Genomic DNA, 18,726 nt, shown 5'->3' with positions numbered 1-18,726 from the left:
TGTATCAGAGAAAGACGACATTTTCACTACGCATTTCATTAAAAATAATGACAGTGTTAGTCATGAATCATGATGATGATGATGATGATGATGGTTATGACGACGACGACATCAACAACACCACCAATAAAACTAAAGTTATCCCTATAACAGGCCATGGAGGCCCATAGGGTTGTGAGAGGTCGAGTCTCCCATATTTTCTACACAATCGGCTCACAGATGGCATTGAGGTTGTCAGCCTTATGCGCCGGCCGTCCTTTACACCCAGGAAGATTCCTGGTACTCATTTCTAGAATGATGTGAAATTCAGTACAAGAGCTAACACCTCTGCACAATTACGAAGCAGAGGATGTACTGAACAGTAGTAGTAGTAGTAGTAGTAGTAGTAGTAGTAGTAGTAGTAGTAGTAGTAGTAGTAGTAGTAGTAGTAGTAGGTAGTAGTAGCAGCAGCAGTAAAGTCACGGAATTGCTATACAACATAATAATACAACGATGCAGGGTCATCAAAATTTGCACTGCATAAAACTGCATAGAGGCTAGAGACCTGTTATGGATATCACGGAAGCTCCTGTATTTTCAAGAGATCTTTCCAGCTTCTTTTTTTTCTGTCGGTAAATATTTAGATATTTTTTAAAAAATCTGTCGTAGTTTTTTCTATCACCGCATTCTTTCCAGTTGTTTCTTTCTTGCTTTCTAAATATTATTTGCATACTCAGTAGCACTCTCAAATTTTCTGAATTTTTTTACTGTTCGGTAAAACGTATCCACAGTACGAAACACATTTCCGCTGACATCAAACACCTGTCGTCAGTTCTTGTTTTTCATGACTCATTATAATCAAATAATGTTGGCTCAGTAGCTAACTTTCAGATCTGTGTTGCTGAACGCCCAGAAACTTGTGCCGGTATAGAGATCTGATCTTTAATCGAAAATAACGGCATACAAGGGTCTGTCCAGAGCTTGAAAGTAACGATCTGGACAACCAGTCTACCTCCACCAACCTGCTGATGGCACTTATAAATTTTTTCAATGTACAAGTACAGGGTGATTCTAAATTACTGTCGGAGTTTTCGTGGCCTATAATTGTCAAACCGAAAAGAAAAGAAAAAAATAAAACTTATTATGGAATATGATAATGTAATTAAAAAGATTTAATACTTTACAGAATCAATATTGCAAAATAATAAACAATTCAAATGTGCTCTAAATAAAACTTTTTGAGTTACATTTCTATGTTCTCCAAGCAGTTACATTTTGTTTTTTCCAGTCTGAAAATATAGGATACGGAAACTCCGACAATAATTTAGAATCATATTCTATAATATAAGTAACGGAACGAATGATTTAAACTAATTGGTTTGCAGACAAATATAGACAAAGACACTCATATATAGGCGTGCCAGGGTATATAGCTTTTCCGTAATACTGACAAAACTGAAATATATTAAAAAGAACTCACATACAAAGAGAGGCATCAGTGGAAGGCGAATGGTGCAACAAGAAAGTTGCCACAAAGAGACACTATTTCCTCCTCCTGAATCTTGTTGCCCATGATCCGCGTGGTCAATCCAAATCTTGACTCTGTGTTCAAGTCGAAAGACAGCAATAAGAACGTCTTCGTTAGCCGCCCCGATACTTGCTGAAAATAGATACAATATAAGCTATACCATTCGTTACCGTGGCAACAGCAGCGTTAGTATAGGCATTTTTTACAAAGCAAAAGAAAAAGGTGGCCGTATATTGAAGGTCATATCTGTCTGTATGCTTAATCCGACAGATATTCTCAAAATTCTGCAAGCAAGGTTTTCACTTAGAATTGGCGATAAATTCAAATTATTCAGTTTTTAACACCCGTGTGGAGTCGGGATGGAATAGTTCCAGCGTAACCCTACGAGACGGAACCCAGTGCCTGGGAGTATAACTGCGCCACCCTGTTCCTGAGGGATATAAATACGGAGGCCTGGCCCTCCAAGTTGGGGGAGTCTTGAAGCTGAAAAAGTAAAATATGATCATGAGTCCCGCGGGACTTAAACTCGAGAATGACTGCACTGGCGAGGACCAGCAACAACTGTAAAAGGACTATATCGGCAAGTGTTCGTTTGAACAAAGAAAATACGGGTAGTAAGTCTCAAGGGGCTTGGTGTCAAGACGAACTGATTGGCGGTAAGCCGCCAGTCGTAAAGTGACTCTGACTCTGACTCTGATTCTGATTCAGTTTTCAAAGTGTTAACGTTGTTTGCTCTTTGTTTTATTTCAGTTTGTAAAGAGTTAACGTGCCGGTCACGGTAGCTGAGCGGTCTAAGGCATGTATTGTCTTCGCTCGCTCGGAAGCCGGAATCGTGGGTTCGAATCCCACTCAGGGCATGGATGTTTAGTTTGTGTGTGTGTTTTTCTGTCTTTGTGTACAGGTAGAGGCCTTGCGACGCGCTGATCACCCACCCAAGGAGTCCTAACGAACGTGTAAGATCTAGAAAAACCGAAGTGAACGGAGAAGTTCATGGAGGTAGGCCTAGGCCCACTGGGGCTGTAGTGCCAAGAAAAAAAAAGGAGTTAACGTTGTTTGCTCTTTGTTCTCATCAGTTTCTAAAGAGTTAAATAACATCGCAATTACGAAACTAAACAACACTCAGATGTACACTTTTACTAAAATGGGACATATAGGCATATAACTACGTCCCATGTTTTCTTTGCAAAAAAAACCTACCAACAAAGCACTAGTCAACACTTCATATGAGGCACAGGTAAAAACTTAACACATCCCAGGAGATGGAGGAACTATGTAAAATACCACAGCCTCCTCTCGCAATTTACTTACTTACTTACTTATTTATGGAGCTGAGTCCTTCTTGAGGAGAAACCAAATCTGCAGCTACTCAAGAATTTCCCAGCATTTTATGGAACCCGAAGGTTCATTACCGTGTTCACAAGAGCCCTCCACTAGTCCCTATCCTGAGCCAGATCAATCCAATCCATACCATCCCATCCTATCTCTCTAAGATCCATTTTAATATTATTCACCCACCTACGCCTTGGTCTTGCCATTGGTCTCTTTACTTCTGGCTTTCCCACCAATATCCTATACGAATTTCTCGTCTCCCCCATTCGTGCTACATGCCCTGCCCACCTCATCCTCCTTGACTTCATCATTCTACTTATACTTGGCCTCTCTCAATTTAGATAGTACAGTTTTAAATAATACATGTAAGCCGCCTCCGATTATTGCACGAGTCTCTGAAGATGGTCACATGGAACCGAAAGAAATAAATCGATTTTGTTGACTCAACATTTTGATGGCTGGCTTGTTCTTAACAGTTAATATAAATTGCAACTGACGCGATGTCTCATTATAAGATAACCATCAGCTATTCTGTGGGGTCCGTTACAAAGAGCAAACCTCACTACATTGCCTTGAATAGGTGCCTTCTACCCTTTCACCTGCGGACAGAAACATATCCAGTTTTCGAAATGTTGTGTTCTTTAGAACAGGCCAGACAGCGCAGTTGGCGCCTCACATCCGTATAATCCAAGGTGCGAGATGCTCGGATCCTCAGTGTATCCTGACCGTAATACATCTGCATCAGCAGTACAGATGTAGACTGATTTCTAAAAAGACATACATCTTTACGTCCTTGTTAATAAATTTGTACCATATGGCTCCAAGTATAATTAGAATGATCAAGTCAAGGAGGATGATGTGGACTGGGCAGGTAGCACGAATGGGGGGATACCAGGAATGCATATAAGATTTTGGTGGGACAGCCAGAAGGAAAGAGACAACATCGAAGACCAAGGCGTAGGTGGGTAGACAATATTAAAATGGATTTTAGAGAGACAGGATGGTATGGTATGGATTAGATTGATCTGGCTCAGGATAGGGACGAGTGAAGGGCTCTTCTGAACACGGTAATGAACCTTCTGGTTCCATAAAATGTTGGGAAATTCTTGAGTAGCTGCAGAATTGGCGGCTCCTCCAGAAGGGCTCAGCTCCATGAGTAAGTAAGTAATTAATGGCTGACTTTTATGAAATTTGATAAGGAAATTGGCCCAAATAAAATATTTCCACACAAATAAGATCAGTTAAACTGCAGCCTGAGTTCAGCCTTGGCCAACAAAGTGCAAGGCAAGGGTTTTCCATTTTCTCCACAGCTTCCAGACCGACATTTTGGCCCGTTTAGCTTCCTAATCAACAGATAAACAGAACTCAATTTTGTTGACTAAATCGACCGGAGCTTGAAGTAGCCAGTCACTTTTATCTAGTAACAAGATTTGGAATGTGTGGAGGTGTACCTCCACTATCGCATGTCTTCATGGTGTGGCGTTTCATTAAGCACAGGGACACCTTTACTTTTACCTCTTTTTTTGCGATAATTTATATGAGTATGTATCCTTCAGTGACAGACCTCACTAGAACTTGGCCTCGCATTGTCTTGCACCACGCCACAGCTATATCTCAACCCTTCTCTTAGCGACTAGCGGGCTAAAACTGATCAGACAGTCGATACAGAACTCAACAACCATCAGATGTAACGAAAATACGGCTGAAGCATGGCTTTATAATTGTTTACTAATTAGAAACTGGTTGCACTAGAAGTACTTTAGTGTTACACTCTTTAAGACCCGGTGGTTGCTATATATACCACCCTCTTTGATTTAATAAAACTGCATTCTACGCAGAGGGTGTATTTATGTATTTCGTATGGTTCTCACAATAAAGAGATATCCGTTCTTTAAACTCGTGCCCATATTTTACTGTCTCAGATTCGAGACTTCCCTTTTCGTCTCAAATCTGGTCTGTTCTGACCTCCCTTCATAGCTTCGGAAGAACCAAACAGAGATCACAGCCTTCAAGGGTTTCAGTAGTGCAAGAAATCGTTACCATGGACATGCCTTTGTCACAACTCCATTGTATCGGAAACCATTGTAATTTCCATGGTAACCAATTCTGCTTAGTGAATTGTTGTCCCAGAGATGCATACTCGGTGTTATAAATTGTATTTGGAACGCGTTTAATGAACCGTTACCTAGCAATAATCGTCTTTTCTGGCTTCACTACTTCGACTTTCAGGCGTCAGGTTACAGTATTTCGAAGAGATCACCTTGCTGTCTGTGTGCGTGTGTCTGTACCTATATGTTTCTTAACACTTCACCCAAAGCAACAACGTTTTAATGCCTGAAACGATCTTCATGAAACTTCGTACGTAATCATGACGCCTGAGGCCATCTCCACGACAGTTTTATAAATCCCTCCCATCAGTAATACCAACACTACAGTCTCTGAAATTATTGAATAACCGCAACACTACTTGAATGCCTGATTCGGTCAATATGAAACGCGGTACGTGTATCCTGCTACCTCAGGCCAAATCAGTGCGTACCTCATGGATCTTTTTTTTCCCTTGACACTACAGCCCCAGTGGGCCTAGGCCTACCTCCATGAACTCCGTTCACTTCGGTTTTTCTCGATCTTACACATACGGTAGGACTCCTTGGGCGAGTGATCAGCTCGTCGCAAGGCCTCTACCTGTAAACAAACACAGAAAAACGCATACAAACATCCATGCCCTGAGTGAGATTCGAACCCACGATCCCGGCTTCAGAGCGAGAGAAGACAGTGCATGCCTTAGACCGCTCGGTTACCGTAACCGGCACCTCATGGATCTTACCCATCAGTAATACCAACACTACAGCCTCACAAACTGTCCAAGTAATAATATTAATATTACCTGAATGCCTAAACCGATCGTTATGAATCTTGGTATACAAACCATATTACATAAGGCACTTTCAACAGCGTACCTCATAAATATCGTCTCTCGGTAGTTAAAAAAAGTAACATCTGGTCAAATTCTCGATGTGGAAGCCATAAGATTATCTTACTTAAACACTCATTTGATAAATATACTACCAATCACAATCTTTTAATTAACCTATTTATATACACCGTGAAAAATTAAGCCACATAGATATAGTAAATATGAATTTACACTTTCGGACCACTGAAAATGATGTCTTCACGAATGCATATCATTTAATTAAATGTTTACGTAACCGTGTACATTGTAATACTTGTTACCATGGGATTAGTGACAACTGATTAACACAGAATGCGACGTGGCCCTACAGAAGGCTGTGAAATTGTTAAGGAGAGGCAAGAGCGCATGGCAGTCACTTCAGGATCTGGTGGTATGATACCGAAACACCAGTTGTGGCAACTACTTATCATTTTTAATTTTAATATCACATGTGCAAATCAGGTTCGATAAAATTCGTGTTTATAGAGCTGCTTTATTGACTTTCCAAGTTTCTCTTTATATTTGTATGAAATACTCAAACTGTAGTGAAAGGAAAGCAGTCCATTAGTTTTTCCCAGTACGTCTTGTTGTATGGGGGGGGCACGTTTTTTTTTTAATAAAAAAAAAAGTCCGCGCCATAGCTCAAGAGGTTAGTCGCTGGCTTCCCACCGCGGCGGCTCTGGTTCGATCCCGAGTCTGGTCAAGTGGGATTTGTGATGGACAAAGTGGCGCTGGGCAGGGTTTCTCCGAGTACTTCGGTTTCCCCTGCCAATCTTCATTCCACCAATTGCTTCACAATCACCCTCATCTATCATCTGGGGTTGGTACAATAGGCCAGAAGTGGCCGCAGTACAAGGGACTTAGTCCCACCCCACTAGCGATAAAAAAAAACGTAGTTGGTTGAGGCACTATGCTACAAGTCGGAAGGTCGCAGGATAGAATCCTGATGAGGTGGATTTTTTTTTCAATTGACCTAATTCTTTCAGCCGCACTATTGCCCTGGGGTCGACTCAGCCTCTAACAGAAATGATTACCAAGAATATTCCTGGGGGTAAAGGGCGGCCGGTGCGTAAGGCTGATAGCCTTACCGCCGTCTGTGAGCCGATTGTCTAGAAAATGTGGGAGCCTCAACGTCTCACAATCCTATGGGCCTCCACGGCCTGTTAAGGGGATACCTTTACTTTTTTATTTTTACTTTACTTCTTGTTGTATGCTATTTGGAAGAAATTCATTCTTTGAAGAATGTCATCTGCAAGTACTAAGTGAAAAATATAACTGAGAAATGCATAGTGCAGACCTAATGGGAAGTGAACTGAAGATCCCTCAATAGACCTTATCTACGACTGCTGTAGTAGCATAACGAGATTAAGGGGTGATAAAATTACCAGGGACAGTCGGTAAATAAGTCACAAATGGATATAAAACGCAAACACGTGATATTCGAAGCTGGGAAAAGGTTATTTCCCGAATGGGAATAGAGCAGGTTTTCTCGCCATTCCATCGATTTTCCTTTCCGAATCGTTTCACCATTGCTTTATACGCATGTCAGCGGCCCTGAGGTGCGCGATAGCCCTCATCAGGCAGCATATTATCACAAACTCGGTCTTCAAGTTTGAGTGGTTCATCTGACCGGTCGCAGCCAAACGAAGTATGAGTAAGGTAAATAAAATATGCGCCAAAATATACAGTACTGAAATGAGAAGACGTCCTGTTGATACCACTGTCTATTCATGTGAAGGTCCCTTGCATGACAGAACCTTCTCAAATCCTGAAGAAATGGTTCGATCACCATGTCCCTGTAACGTCCTTGGGTTACATTTCGCATAGCCATAGGTGCTAGGCCTCAGGCATGTGGCCTTTTAATTTTTGCCTTAACTCCTGCGGACGGTTATACAGTGCGTTCAGTTAAGGAGGAAAATTCGCAACACCACTGACCCAGCCCAAAATTCCTCACAGATTTCTGCTGATAGCAGAATGAGTCATTAGCGCTTATAAATGGCCCAGTTACAGTTAGAGCAGCAATCTGTGAGGAATAGTGGGCCCGGTCAGCGGTGTTGCGAAGATTCCTCCTTGATTGAACGCCCTGTATTATGCCTGATATCTTGTGTTGGTTCTGGTGTCCGGAGACGGGGACTAGCTCTACTGATTGGGCCAATCTAAGTAGGCTTCTTACCTGAGGCAGGAGGCAGAGTTCAATTCCCGAAACGTTCTTTTAAATACAAGGCAAGACGTTCTGAGAAGAATCAGAGTCAGAGTCAGAGTCAGAGTTACTGTCAGAGTTACGTTAGGACTGGAGGCTTATCGTCAATCACTTTGTCTTGGCGAGAAACCCCTTGAGACCCACGACCAGTAATTTTATTTTGCAACTGAACACTTGCGGTTATACGATTGTTATAAATCCTGCATGAAACATCAGAACGAGTTTTACAACTATTCTCCATCAACTATGTATACATGGTTACGTCATCGTCAATTAGTGACGTAGATTGATATGTCACCATTAATAAGCTACTAAATTCTATTTCAAACTTACTTCCGCTACTCATTCGCCGGTGGGAAATTCAAATGTACGTGTGGGATTTTTCTTCTGAAAAGTTGCCTACACAATATATGACGTATGCTGGGACTTAAACTGCGGTGCCGCATGTCTGTCACCGCAGTACAGCCCCCTCTCAAACACACGGAGAAAGTTGCGAGGCCATATAGGGTCACCCTGGGGAACACTTGGAGATGAATCACTGTCACCACGAAACAGGTCACGCAAGAGAAGGATTGCAGTAGCGAGGGAAATCCGGCTGGAAAACACGATACGTTTGAAAAACAGATCTCGTATAAAATGAGTATGGTAATTCACTCCTGAGGAAAGTTTCCATTCGTTACGAGATACGTGAAAAAAATACCTGTGTAGCCTCGATAGGGCAGGGCATGTAGCACGAATGGCAAGAAGAGAAATGAATATAGGATATTGGTGGGAAACCAATCCTTCTCCCAATTGGAGCTACATACCTTGTCCAACACATTCTCCTTGATATTTGGCAAAGAGTAAAACTTATGTTGCTCCTCGTTCTACAGTTCTGTCCAGCTTCCTATGATTCATCCCTATTTCGTCCCACTATTGCAAGCACCCTGTTCTCAAATATTCTCAGCCTACGTCTTTCCCTTTAATATTTACAGACCACGTTTCAAATCCAGGAAAATTTATATTCTGTGTATATTTTATTCTTTATATATTTAAACAGCAGACGAGAACACAAAAGGTCCGCGGCCCTGTGTAACATTTTATAAGAAGAGTTTTACGACGATTTTTTGTCCTCACGCAGAACCCCCAAGGTAGAGGACCACCCATTGTCAGCTGTCCGCGACTGTTTATTCAATATATTCGCAGCTACATTCCATATCTGGAGGCCATATATATTTATTTAAATTATTAAATGACGCTGATTTAAGTAGGATTATTCGTAACATTCGCTTTGACGTATTGATTATTATGATGAATATTCTCGCTGAGATTCTGGGTGAGATTTAAGTAGGTATCTCGTAACACTAGACATGGACCTGCTCGGTTCCAGTAGCGAGAGAGCGTTCTGCAGATGACTGCAGAGTTGCTGTAAGTAGGTGAAAAAGTGGGTAATCCCCAGCCACAAGAACAGGTACGCCTAGATGACCAGACCGCGTTCCTCTTACCTACGTCACGAATATTCACATATTCCAACTTCATTGACCTTTGCTTTCATTCGTAGAAATTAGACTACGTTCAACGTCCTCTCGTGGTGTTTTACACGCATCTAAACACATAAAGAAACAAATGGCTCTTACATAAACACTACAAAAGCAACAACGGACTATACATCGAGGTATAAATCAATTCGCACCAGTGACGTTCTATTGTTTTCAACTAAATAATAAACACAAGAGACTGAACTCCTAATGAGGATACGGATAATTTGTTACATGACTGAACTCGTGGAATAATTTTATTTATTTGTTTAGCTGTCATCATAAAAGGCAAAGTTGTCTCTGTGCTTCATTAATCACCTCGCCATGAGCTCTATTATTCTTGACCTCGGCACTAGATAGAGATGAGTGATCACCTTCATGTTCCTGCCGCTTTACCCCAGGGAAAAGGGTCCGGTCGGAAAGGTGGTTGGAGGAGGAGCCGGTCTGGAACCTGTGGAATATCAAAAATTTTTGCCCTACCGGGAATCGAACCCCAGCTGTCCAGACCCTCGCTATACCAATGAGATATCCCTGCAGCTGCCGTAATACCTGGAGTTGATTAATATTTGTGATATTAATATTGTCACTTGACGGAGTGACTCTCAAAGGGGGTTTGGATTGGACATATGGACCACTTATACATATGATTCGAAACAATAAGCAATTGCAGCGCCATCGCTAATCTCCACAATTCACTAATCACCACAGCACCCACTGAGCCTTTTCCAGCCTGCTGTCTATTCACCAGTCGTTGCCTGGTAACGGCTTCTAAACAGTGGAGATTCTTCAGCTTCCGCGGTCAAGTCCTTTCTAATTGATGGCTCTTGGCCGCGCCATAGATCAAGCGGTTAGTCGCTGGCTTCCCACCGCGGCGGCCCGGGTTTGATCCCGGATCTGGTCAAGTGGGATTTGTGGTAGACAAAGTGGCGCTGGGGCAGGTTTTCTCCGAGTACTTCGGTTTCCCCTGCCAATCTTTATTCCACCAATTGCCCCACAATCAGCCTCACCTATCATCTGGGGCTGGTACAATAGGCCAGAAGTGGCCACAGTACAAGGAACTTAGTCCCACCCACTAGCAATAAAAAAATTGGCGGTTCTCTTACATCTGTCACTTTTCTTCACAGCACCCCGTAAAGAAGTGACTTGGTTGCACAAATTATCTTCCTTACAACCCCTTTTCACGGACCAAGTAGGAAACACTATTTCATATAGTACCTCTATTGTTATATGCGTATTCATTGTAGCTGAAATGTGTTTACCAAGTCGTTGCCTAGAAACGAATATTGTTTCAGGCCCGTTCGCTGGCGACGGCTGTTTCTCTGGCTCCACAGTTGTTGCTCTGAGCAAATATGGCACAATATTAAATTGTTCCTGGATTAACTATTAAAGAAAAGTGGCATTAGTAAGGAACCTTATAATTATTCGTAGCGTGACGGAAACTAATGAAGAAATCCCTGTAGTAAATTATACACAAAAGTTTTTTATTCTCTATCACAGTAACTCTACCACAAAACTACCACTCGCAGAAGATCGCATAAAAAAAAATGTTGACGTAGGACTTCATGTTCCCATAACGGTGATTATGATGAACTTCATCTTCTGGGACACAACACCATGTAGTCCGGTGAAAGTCCCTTCTACTTCTATAAAATCCCAAGTTTTTATGTTGTTTTTTTGCTTGGATTATTCTTCCACTCTGCAGGCTAAGGCGATTTGTTCCACCGAAACGTCAGTTGACTTTCATTGGCCTGCACGGCGTTATGTAACAGACGACAGAAATTTTAAGGATTATTAGTGGCGACAAATACATGGTCACCTAACTTTTTGGTTAAGGACTGGAGGAGGCGACCATCTTGGAAGCGTCTGAAAGCGCCAGAAACGAACCAGAAACCTTGACGAAAAAATGTACCGTCATTACTTTCAATTGAAGACCTTGCCGCAAAAAGTGGCTAACACTACAATTTGTAATCTATTATAAATATTTCTCAAATATGTACGTTTTTAAAGGTAAGGCTATCCCTGTAACTGTCTGTGGAGGCCTATAGGGTTGTGAGACGTCGAGGCTCCCACATTTTCTAGACAAATCGGCTAGTAGATGGCAGTGAGGTCGTCAATCTTACGCGCCGGCCGCCCTTCACCCACCAGGAAGATTCCTGGTACCCATTTATGTTAGAGACTGAGTCGACCCCAGTGGCATGGTGCTGCTGAAAGGATTAGGTCAATTGAAAAATCCGATGACCTCATCGGAAATCGAACCCGCGACCTTACGGTTTGTAACATAGTACCTCAAACAAATACGCTACCGCGTGTCCCTGTGTACCTTTTGCAATATGAATCTTTGTTAAGACTTCTAGGCATATGTTGTGCAAGAAATGCTTAGAACAAATACAGGATGATGTACTCGGAGGATACTTGGAATTAAAACCCATAGACCACGCAATAATTTAGCGACGGAAAGGAAACTTGGTGAGTGCGTGCCTCGGTAAATGCAGTAGGCGGTGAAATTGGTTTCCCCTCCTGAAGACACGCCCAGTCTCTCCCGAGAAGCTGGCTGCCACAGTCGCGAATATGGGGCGTCGTGTCGGCATGCTTCTCCAGGCAGAGGAAAATGCAAGTCATCGTCTTGTGTAACCATATTCACATATGTCAAGGTATATACTCGCAGATTTTCGTTTTCGTCTGTAAATTACTACATCACTCATAATTATTGAAGTGGGCACGTGGTAGCCTAGTTGGTTGAGGCACTATGCTACAAGCCGGAAGGTCGCGGGTTCAAGTCAAGATGAGGTCATTGGATTTTTTTTTTTCAATTTACCTAATCCTTCCAGCCGTATTTGTGGCCCTGGGATCGACTCAGCCTCTAACAGAAATGAGTACCAGGAATCTTTCTGGGAGGTAAAGGGCGACCGGAGCGTAAGGCTGACAAACTTACGGCCATCTGTGAACCGACTGTCTAAAGAAAATGTGGGAGCCTCAACATCTCACAACCTAATGGGCCTCCATGTTCTGTTACAGGGACAGCTTTACCTTTATCTCATAATTATTAATTCGGCGTCTCTTCCGAAAGAATCACCCCGTATTATTATTTAGAAAATATTTAACTTACGTTTTTCATAGTAACAACACACATTAATTTTACCTGGGATGTAGGAACAATATTTGTGAAACAGACGTTTTATTTCCGTACATAGTTTGAAACAAATAAAAAAGAACAGACATAACAGAGTCACTTAATTAGTCTTGTTGGACAATATCTGCACTATTTTTTTTATTTCTCCATCAGTGACATGGTCGGTTACATAACATCTTCGTTGTTCAGATGATCTGATTTAATTTCACGCCATATTACACTCAAAACAGGTATGGAGCAGGCATGAACAAAGACTGGCCAGGGTCTGTTATGTTGGCTTCCTATTGGACGAAGGCCAAGGGAGTACTTCTGAGTCCGGTTCACTCCGCGAAAGACGTTACTCAATACCGAATGTGACATGTATTGGAACTTGCGAGGAACTCCCCATATCACCTGCTTTTCCTTGTTCCTCATGTGTCCACGTTGGCCGTTGCGTACACATGCCGAAGAGACTACAGCGCCGATCTCTAAACACTCACGCAATGTTGTCTTTTGTCCCAGTGGGAATTATTAGCCGTGTTCATTTTCGCTGCCTGGAGTCTGAGCTAGAAAACCAAAATTTACTGCCGTGGGGATTCGTTGCGCTGACCATGTGACATCCTCTATCCGCAAAATTTGGCACTAACTTCGCAGACAAGCGGCGGTCGCTCGGTCGGTATAGTTCGCTTGCGCACTACAGGACACGGAATTTGTTTTGTTTGTAGTTCTGATAAGATGTGTCGCTATTCCTGATAGACTTTTCCGCCACTAAACAGCCCCGTGTGTGCTCTAACCACTACAAGCTTTCGACTGTATGTTTCGACTTTTGAGGCTGAAATGAAAATCTGACATCAGCGCCCAACTATGGGCTTGCTAAAGATGATATATCAAATTAGCCGCTAAAGTATGATTGGGAGTAAAGTCATTCTTACACCAAGCTTAGTTGGTACTGAGACAGGTTAAAAGTTTGACGGCAGGGTTCAATTCCCGGCAGGGGCAAGAGGTTTTTCTATATTCCATAACGTCCAGACTATCTCTGGGGACCATCCAGCCTCATATCCAGTGGGTACAGGGGGCTCTTTCTCACGGGCTAAAGCGATCACGCTGTGAAGCCGATCACTCACCTCCGTCTAGTGCCGAGGTCAAGAATGATGGAGCTATACCTCCGCTTCCCCCTAGGTCTTCATTGCGTAGTGATTAATAATTAATCACAAGGACAGCTTTACTGTTCTTGTATAATGAGGTACAGGTAAAAGGTAAAGTTGTCCCTGTGCTTAACTAATTAAGCACTATGCCATGAAGACTTATGGGGGAGTGGATGTATAGGTCCACATTTTCTTGACCACGGCAATAGTTGGACGTGAGTGGTCAGCTTCACGCCCCTGCCGCAATACCCCGGGAAAGAGTCCCAGGTATCCATTCTATAGGAAGTTGGGTGGACCCCAGAGCCGGTCTGAACGACGCGGAGAAGAGAAAATTATTGACCCTACCGGGACTCGAGCTCTGACCCCTCGGTCGTCCAGCCTGTAGCCAATCGCTATACTGACTGTACTGAGGTAAATTTTGGTAAAAGTGGAGTTGTTCCCCTTTTCTGCAGAATTGTCCTCAGTTCTTCCTTATTAAAAACCGTCTTGTGGAAATAATTTGTGTATTTTTTCTTTGGCGTTACAGCCCCATTTTGGACCTTGGCCTACCTCCATGAAACTTTCTGTTTTAATTCGGTTTACTAGATCTTAGACATTCGGTAGGACTCCCTAGGTAGGTGCTCAGCTCGTCGCAAGGCCTCTACCTGTACACAAACACAGAAAAAACGCACATACACACACAAACACCAAACAACAATGCCCTGAGTGGGATTCGAACCCACGATCCCTGCTTCCGAACGAGCGAAGACAGTACATGCCTTAGACCGCTCGGCTACCATGACCGGCGATTTGTGTAATCCCGGCGCAATTTAAAACCTGGGAACAACTTCTGTAGCCAGATCATGTCTCAGATTGCCAAGGAAAATGTCAAGGTTATTCAGTGCATCTGTTGCTGCTATGTTTACGTGACTTCATTATAGGAGATGGCCCAAAAGTCAGCTAACTGGTTAGCAAAATTCGTTGTGAACTTGGACCAGCAATTCCTAACTCAGTTGGGGCTCTCCTCGTCGGTTTAACAGGACTGGGCACCAAAGCTTCCGCAACGGATTTTTTTATTGCTAGTGGGGTGGGACTAAGTCCCTTGTACTGCGGCCACTTCTGGCCTACTGTACCAGCCCCAGATGATATGTGAGGGTGATTGTGGAGCAATTGGTGGAATGAAGATTGGCAGGGGAAACCTAAGTATTTGGAGAAAACCCGCCCCAGCGCCACCCACCATAAATCCCACTTGACCAGGCCCGGGATCGGTGGGAAGCCAGCGACTAACCGCTTGAGCTATGGCGCGATCATCCGCAACGGATTACAGATTTTCATCCGTCGCTGCAGTGCTTCGCCGTCCGGATTTGTTCAAAATCACTTCCGGATCCAGTGTGTTTAGAGCTTTTATTTAATTTGTAAATTTCCTGACTCGTAGGCGGCTCAACATCCCGAAATTCATTAAGAAACGTTTAAATAGCTCTAGCGTACTTCTTCTCATGTTTCCACCGATTTCATAGAAGAACTATCAGCCTGCTTTCCTTTGATACGACAAAGACCGCATAGAAAACGACGCGTCCAACAATTTTGCTATTTTTGCGTGGGTATTTGTTGCTGTTGGGACGCGTTTACCGAGCCGTTGACTAGCAGCAATAGAGAATACACGGTACGCACAGAGAGCAACGTGATCTGATAAGCCTAATTTCCCCATTTTGAAAACAATAATAGGAGGCTTATGAGATCACCTTGCTGTCTGTGTCCAATCACCACAGCCATTCTTTTTCCTTTTCTATGAGGTTCGTGCCATATCGTAGGTGATTAATTCTTCCCACTACTGTAGGACAAGAATGCTTTGATCCTAAGTGAGTTTACGATTCATAATATACACCATAACGAAACAACGTTGGCAATTAAGAGGCCCAATGTTACTGGTACATTTACCTGCGTGTCACTGCAATAACTGAATTAGAGACAAGTCGCACAGCTGACTCACGCCAGTATTAACAGGTTTAAATCAGAACATTCCCGTTAACAGCAGAGCGTGTTTTACGTTCGCTGACTTTTGGGCCACTCTGTATAGCTTGCACATTGTTTTATGCTGCGTCGGCTCGCTTTTTGAAGGAGTAAAATGTTCAAGGCAAAATGAGATGAAATCCCGACGAAGATCCTTGAGATTAACTCTTGGTTCTTTAACTATACTCTGCCAGTTACATACCGGCACGTGTACGGTGGTACGCGTGACGAAAATGACGGGTTCTAGTTCGGATGATTGGATTTATTAGCACCTTGGTTACAAGTTCACATTTTTTTTAATTCGCTTAGTGGGGGGTGGAGTCCAACTGGGTCCACTCGGCACGGCGGCCACTGACTGGCTTATCGTAGCCTGCCCCGGGTGATTATGATGATGGAGAATTTGGTAGAATGAAGATTGGCAGAGGAAACCGAAGTACTCGGAGAAAACCCGCCCCAGCGCCACTGTGTCCACCACAAATCCCACTTGACCAGACCCGGGATCGGTTGGAAGCCAGCGACTAACCACTTGAGCTATGACGCGGAGTTACAAGTTCACTCAATCACACCTAAATACAGCGCTATCGATGATTTACACGAATCGGTCCTCTCCTGGAAACGCAATTAAAACAGGAACCAGCGCTTCAGGTCACTCCAAATATTGCATATGAATGTGGCTCTCTCCTGCAGAGGACTCAACTGAACTCAAAAGTCAAAGTCACATTGCGACTGACGGTCAATCAGTCAGTAAGTCATGACCGGATACTTATTACTGTTTGACAATTACAGGCTTGTTTTTGCGAGGCGCCCTCTCTGACGAGAGGACGGGTCTGTCTTTTGTATATGCTGCTGGCCCTTGCCAGCGCAGTGTTTCTCGGGTCTGAGTCCCTTGGGACTCGCGACCATATATTACTGTCTCAGATTTGAGACTTCACTTTTCGTCGCCTCCTACGACTCGCAGGGTCACGGTGGAGGTATTTGACCCCGCCTCCACACGGGTTGTCCACTCACTCCTCAACTGAACTGCTGGTGTTATTCTCGTTTGGTAGCCTCTGCATGGACCATGCACACAAAACCATATTGACTAAGGACGACCACAGAGAAAAAGAAGTCACGTGATTCCTAGCCACTGTCTTGATTGGTGCGCTGTTGCCTGCTAAAGCGCAATAACATTCCTCCACTGAGATACATATTCCATTGTTGTCTTGTGTGTATTTGGTCGTGGGGTGTTTACCTGTCCGTTACCTAGCAACGTTCTGGCCATCCACGTTACAATATGTTATAGTTTAAAATCAGACTGAAGGAAATTGTGACAAAAGTTGGTGTGGATTTAGAAAGAGTCGGTCGTGGATTAAATTAAAAATATTTAATGACTCAGGACAGCTCTGGACATGGGGACGAAAAGAAAAGTTCTTCGTCCTGCTGGCAATCGAACCTGGGCGTCTAATCTGTAGGTTGATCACTATACGAAGCACATATACAGAATGTATTGTTGTTACGGACTTGTCTCATTTTAATCTAATATTCTTTAGAATGCTTTCCTCATCCGAGTTCGTGAATATGTGTGGGCCTATATGAACCTGTTCAGTCTGGACTAAATAGCAGGATTAATAGCAAAATAGCACTCTAATATACATACACGTATACAGGTATATAAATAAACTGCACTGAGTTTCAGAATTATTTGGTTTTTGGACCTTGTCCATCGTCCGGTATTCTAGAAACTAGAAAACACAAAGTTACGGAAACTGGATCTGTTTTCGTCCTCAGGTTGGGGGGGGGCTCCCTTTGGACTCCTTTGGGTCCCTTAGAAAGAGCTAGCCTCAATCACTGGACCTCACCCCTTCACCTGAGGTCGGAAAAAGATCCAGTTTCCGAAACGTTGTGTTGTCTAGTTTCTAGAATAACGGACGATGGACAAAGCTCAAAACCCCAGTAATCCTGAATAAATTCTGATTAAAAATGAGTTCTCGGAATTTAGCTTTCAGCCATTTACATGCCACGCTCGAAATGGTTCGCGCTTGTGTTCTCCTTCACTGCGCGCATCAGCCATTTTTTCTTGTCTGTCAAGGTCACCACCTCTCATCCTTCCCTACGCTCTTCTAACTGAGACTCCACCTGTATGTACTGTAACGTGCATAGCTAGGCAACGGCGTGCTAAACACCTCACTTAAGTGCGTGACAAAAATACATGTCCATTGCTATGCAACGACTCAGTGAACACGTTTCCACGTAGGCAATGATGTCACACAGCAATAGAGGGGCAGTGTTCTCTGTGCGTGTTCCGTGCCTAAGGTTTATAGGGAGAACGAAGGTCGTTTGCAGTAGTAACCACGTGTGGAGGCGGGGTCGAACACCTTCACCGTAGTCCTGTGGGTCGCAGGAGGCGACGAAAAGGGAAGTCTCGAATCTGAAACAGTAAAATATGGTCAAAAGTCCCACGGGACTTGGACCCGAAAATGATTGCGCTGGCGAGGGACAACAGCAATTGTAAACGACAGATCCGTCCTTTCTTCAGAGAGAACGCCCCACATCAATAAACCCGTAACTGTCTGACAGTAATAAGAATCTGGTAGTAAGCCCTAGAAGGGTGCGTCATTCCAAGACAAACTGGCCGACTGACCGTCGGTCGTAACATAAGACTCAGACTCTGACTTGTAGTAGTACAAGCTACAAGGCAGTTGGGAGCACAAGGACAAAAATGGAGCATGTTCTTAGTGAATTGTGAAGACTAGTTGAGTACAGAGTGACTGAAGACAAAAGACTTCATAGTGATTTGAAGTGACAGTTTCTGTGTTGAGATCCGTTGCTAGGAGACGACTGGTGGAAAATGAGAATCTTAGTGAGTGAGCAAGTGTGAACGGAAAGTGTGTAAATCACCGACAGAGAGCGCTGTAGTAATTGTAATTAACAGAGATTGTAACGGAAGTGCCAATAAATCCAATCATCTGATCTAGAACCCGTTATTTTCGTCAAG

The 18,726-nt window shown here is 43.3% G+C and overlaps 1 protein-coding gene across 1 annotated transcript in view; it reads right to left on the bottom strand.

Moving 5' to 3' along the window:
- The window catches only part of LOC111863647 (high-affinity choline transporter 1), a gene marked incomplete in the record, with an annotated part of 165,168 nt that overhangs the window by 105,016 nt on the left and 41,426 nt on the right, over nt 1–18,726 (bottom strand). Inside the window, 1 exon segment of the mRNA XM_033751155.1 lies at nt 1,460–1,639.

Source organism: Cryptotermes secundus, unplaced genomic scaffold (assembly GCF_002891405.2).
Source record: "Cryptotermes secundus unplaced genomic scaffold, Csec_1.0 scaffold234, whole genome shotgun sequence".
Classification (NCBI taxonomy): Eukaryota; Metazoa; Arthropoda; class Insecta; order Blattodea; family Kalotermitidae; genus Cryptotermes; species Cryptotermes secundus.
This window is presented reverse-complemented; position numbering and strand designations above follow the sequence as displayed.